This window comes from Xiphophorus maculatus, chromosome 6 (genome assembly GCF_002775205.1).
Source record: "Xiphophorus maculatus strain JP 163 A chromosome 6, X_maculatus-5.0-male, whole genome shotgun sequence".
Classification (NCBI taxonomy): Eukaryota; Metazoa; Chordata; class Actinopteri; order Cyprinodontiformes; family Poeciliidae; genus Xiphophorus; species Xiphophorus maculatus.
In genome coordinates, this window is record NC_036448.1 from 17,950,367 (window position 1) to 17,955,560 (window position 5,194).

Sequence of the window (5,194 nt, forward strand, 5' to 3'; positions counted from 1 at the left end):
TCGGCTTCATATCTCGCTGGATACTGACAGTTGTTATGTGTGGACAGACGACTGGAAATAGGACAGTAGGGGGGTGTATATATCACACACACACCCCTCTGAAAGCACACACACAAACTAATTTTGATGGCACCGCTGGTGATGGTACACGCCTAACAACTTTTTCCCCAACACATACACAAACGCAAGAACAATGACATGTTCATCCTATTCTTTCTTTTTTCTTGGTTTATTTTTTTAATCTATTCTTTATTCTGGTAAAATGTCACTCCTGGAACTCTTATGCCCACCTGGGGGGCACATCCTCAGGGGAGACGGCTACAGTAAAACTCTTGGAAGTTCTTTCAAAGCAGTGTCCGTCTTCTAGGAGAAAAATCATCTTTCATGTGCATTTCAGCCCATGTGAAAGTTACCTACATCATCAACCACAATGTATTTTCATTATTTCTTAGTTACTTATAGCAAGATAATTTATGGTTAATGGGTATTAAAACAAGTTTCTGAATGGAAGAGGGCTGCCAAGGGGCAAACCAGGCTTTGCAGCAGGAAGTGGATAAGGTCTCAGTAGGGGCCTGACTCCCCTCTGAGACAAGGCCTAGCAAGGATAAAAACACTCAGTCAGGGGCTTGGGAATGCTGGTGTGTGTGCGTCTGTGTCAAACAGTGCCTTAGAAAAAGAGTGTGTGTCTGTGAACAAGTTTTTTATTCATCGGTAACATATTCTCTGGTAGTTTCATAAATTATTACATTTAGTTGAACAACCAATTTCGGATTTTTGGTTTGTATTTAATGGCTTAAGTAATCTTAATAATTGTGGTAATGGAAGCATATTATGAAATGGCCCCTTTGACAACCAATAGACAGTTGTGTGAGTCATACAAAGGAGCAGGTTTGGGCTAAACAAGGCTGGAACTCGGATGGACAAGCATGGGATACCTCCCTCTGCGTCTCATGTACTGGATTATCGGGCGGGCCAAATCCCAAAGGTGGTGTGAAGCGGGAAACAAACCGAACATTATTGCAACGACCTGTATCGCTGCCATGAGAGGGTCCATGCTGGCTTCTTCCATTGGCAACAAGTGCCATTGGGCACCCTACCCCACGCCTCTCACAGCAGGGGGCGCTGTAGAGAAAGACGGGCTGGGGCAAAAGGATAAATGTGCACCAGTGTCGCCTGCCAGTCACCTTTGTATGGTGATTGTCGGCGCCCTGAAAAGGTCGTTAAGGGGATTTACATAAAATTTTGCACTCCGCCCTGGATACGTTCAGAAATGTTTGCTTTTGTGTTACGACATGAAGGTTGCCTAGTATTTTGACAACACAGAATAATGGAATTAGTTGTATGAGCATCGTCAAATTGTTTTACAGGTGAAAATATAACATGGAAATAAAAAACTGAGATTGGAGACCATCAAATTTGACAAAAACACCTTCATTAACATCAAATATGTCTCCTCCACCTAGTATGTCAAATTATAATTTTTACAGACCTATAATTTCAGCTTGAGCTCCAAGTTTGTGCTATAGTTTGCCAGAAATATTACTTTTCATTTGCAATTCTTTCATCTGTCCAATCACAACTGGCACTTTATTTATGCAAGCCACTGGTGTCGATGGGTAGATTTCCTGGGACATCCGTGACAGATGGTTGAGACAAGCTTCTAAAAGACGTATTTCTTCAGAATGAACATGGGGCCCTCTGGTGAGGGAGGGATGGTGTATTAGGTCTGGGAATCGCTGGCTTGGAAGATGTGGGTATACTGGCAAGGTGTAAGTGCACACATTGAACAAATCATCCATGCCAGAGTGCTGGATTTCCTGAAGGATGACTTGGTTCTTCGTGAGGTTACCGGGGTCCAGCTCTTCAGATTCCCACCATCCTTTCATGACCCTCACTGAACCGGATATTTCATCACAGCCAATGAACTAAGAATACCACTTTGACTGGTGTAAAATCTGAGTCCACATATGCTACTCTTGAATCTCACCTTAGGCTTCCTCCAAGGCTCTGATGGTGAGCCATTTCAAGATGAAACAATAGAGAGGATAAAGGTATTTCTTTGAAAGACTTTCTTCTTTCTTTTAGAGGGTTGTATTGAAGTTGATTCATGTTTGTTATGCATACAGGTTTTTATGAGTTGTCCCTCCCATGTTCTCTGTTTTAATCCATATCCCAATGGAAGAGGCTTCAAAGATAGTGCAAACCTCTTGCCCTTTTTGGGACAAGACTACACTAAAACATATTGCATCCTTAAGAAAAAAGTCATGTCCATGTCAGGATTTCAGAGTTTTTACTTTTGTTGTTGAAACTGAATTCTTTGTATCGCAATTTAAACTTATTTCTGCAACATCGAGACATATAAGACATTGAGAGAGTGATTATAAACGGCCACTTGAGATGGCAGTATTCGGAGGCAACTGAACACTGCCATGTCCAGGTCATTGTGTCCTTTTTCGATGTAGCACCTTTATGATTTGCAGAAAATCCACACAAGTTAACAACTACATATTAGCTACATATTAACAGTGCCAGTAGATGATAAGTGGCACTCTGGTTTGTGCCAAAAATGCACAAACTAGAAAACTAGTGTGCACTTTAGGCTCTACTTGATAACACTCCAGAGGGCCTCCCTGGTGAGGTGTACCGTGTCCCACCAGGAGGAAACCCAGAGGAAGACCCAGGACATGCTGTCGAAACTATATTTCTCGGCTGGCTTTCACAGGCCAACCGAGAAATCCCCAGAGGAGCTGGCTCAAGTAGATGGGGAGAAGAAAGTCAAGTGTAAGAAAAATTTAATAACTATGGTTTTATTAAACGTAGTTAAATTACACTAATAAAACATCTAACAGCAGGAGGTTGTTCCTAGTTATTTGAGTTTAAACAGGGGTCATAATGTTTCATATTTGATAAGATGAGAGGGACAACTGGCTGAACAGGAAAAACCTAGATTTTCCAATACAACACAATACAATGCATACAAAAATACTTTATTGAACCCAAAGAGAAATTAAATGTTGTAATTCAGATTCTTCAAAAAGTTATTGTAGATTGTGATGGCTGTTGGCAGGAAAGATATTTCTTTGTTCTTTTTCAAAACAAACAAAAATATAACACACCTAAATTACATATTTTATCATAATTTATTTGAATAATTTAACATGCAAAAATAATAAATTAGAAAGAGAAAAAAAGATATTTATAGGTTTAAACATCATAAAAATCAAGGAAAGGAACCCCCCCCCCGTCTGCATAAAAGCAACATTTAGCTGAAAGAAATGTGAGAAGTGAAAAGAGAATAAAAATAAAAGTAGGATTGGGTATGAAAGGGTTGCTATAAATTGGCAAGGGGGCAAAATGACTCAGTTGTCCTGGTCACCAAAAATACTTTTAACCTACTGAATTAATTAATGTGTTTAAACAATGCAGCATTGAAACTAAACATATTTAGCTCAAAGCCCTTGACTTTCTATTTATTCACTTCTCTTATGAAAATAAATGTACATTTAATTAGTATGCAGTTCCTATAACAAATAACTCATTTGTCAAGTCTTTGTTTTGATCAAGTGTATGCATAAGGGTGTTTGTTTGCATGTTTGGCCTGTGTGTCTCATTCAACTGTGCACCTGTCTGCCCTGAGGCGGGGAAGATATGGCACTTGTGCTGTAATGCATTAGAGGGCCTGTCATCATGCTTCACTGAAGGCCTCGGACAAGCTATTTGACACTCTTGACAGGGTCAGAGGTGTAAACCTGCTTAGAGTGACAGTGAGATGGACACACGCGGGCAAAGATGAATAAGGTCATTGCCCGAGTCAATTGCAAGTTGTTGCTTCAAGGTATTTTGCTGCTCTTAGTCCGGATGCAGTCACATTCCTATAGATATAAAAGTTTTCATCTTGCTAAAATCAGTTAAAACAAAAGGCTCATCTGAATAACTTTTATTCCTCATCTAAACTAACAGTACTATGACATTTACAGGTCTTGGTATTGATATTTTCACAGAAACTCATTTCAGGAATTCTAAACTATCCTTCAAAATGTACTTCATTGAGATATTAGGCTATATTGGTAGATAGTAATACTGCATTTCCAGAAGAGATTGTTCCTGAGTTTGGAGTAAGAGTTGTTTTAATTGCTTAAATCATCCAGAATGCAACATTTACTAGCGGCATTTCCATTACAAATATGTGCAAAACACATTTTTGTACTTGTGGTGCTTCTATTAAATAAGAAACACAATTTAAATCAAGTGTGAATGAGTTTGCTCACACAATAAGTTATTTAAAAACATGCTGCGCCATCACCCTCTCATCAGTTTTTGTCATCTTCTTTGTATTTTCCGCCATTACTACTGTGCAGTTGTTGATCAAAGAATTCATGTGATGTGAAAATTTACATTTTACAAAATACAGTAATTTCAATGCAACCGAAAAACCACATCATCCTAGTGCAAAAACGTTTTATCAAAAAAAACATGAGGTTTTTTTTTTAAATTAATGAGCAAATTTAATTTTGTAATTCCAATTTGTGCAATTTTTAAGTCAATGGGAATGCAGCCACTTACATTCATTGAAAAGCTTTTTAAAAGACTGTGTTAACTTGCTTGTAAAGTCAGGATGAACGACGTATAGGTCTGTAAAAGACACAATATAGTACACAATTTAGTTGATTCTGCACAACATGGACATAATACCACAATGCATTCTAAAGTCCCAAATCCTTATTAAGTCCTTGCATCTTTCCAACCAAACTGGATCACACCAAGAACCTCCTATCCCTTTATCTTGGTTAGATCCTTTAATCCCTCGGCCATTTTCCATTCTTTCTTCTTTTTCTCTCCTCATTTCAAATAGCAACTGTTTGGTTGTCCGTCTCTGGAACGTTGAGAATTCATCCTTGCAGTGAACAAAAGGAAAGTGACTATATGAAGAAAAAGGAAACAAGTTTAATATATGTGAGGATGCTAAGGATCTGTATAAATCTCAAGATGTTTTCTCCACTTGCAGTTTGTGTTGCTGTGGTCACCAATTATTTCCAGAAAGTAAGAAATTGAAAGCCTAATATATAGGGACTTATATCACAGTATCCCAATCCTCAATCTCTCTCCTTTCATGGAATATTGAAGCCAACATATACTTTATTAAACATTTTAAATGGAAGAATGTGATACAGAAAAGTCTTCCAAAATCCTAGAA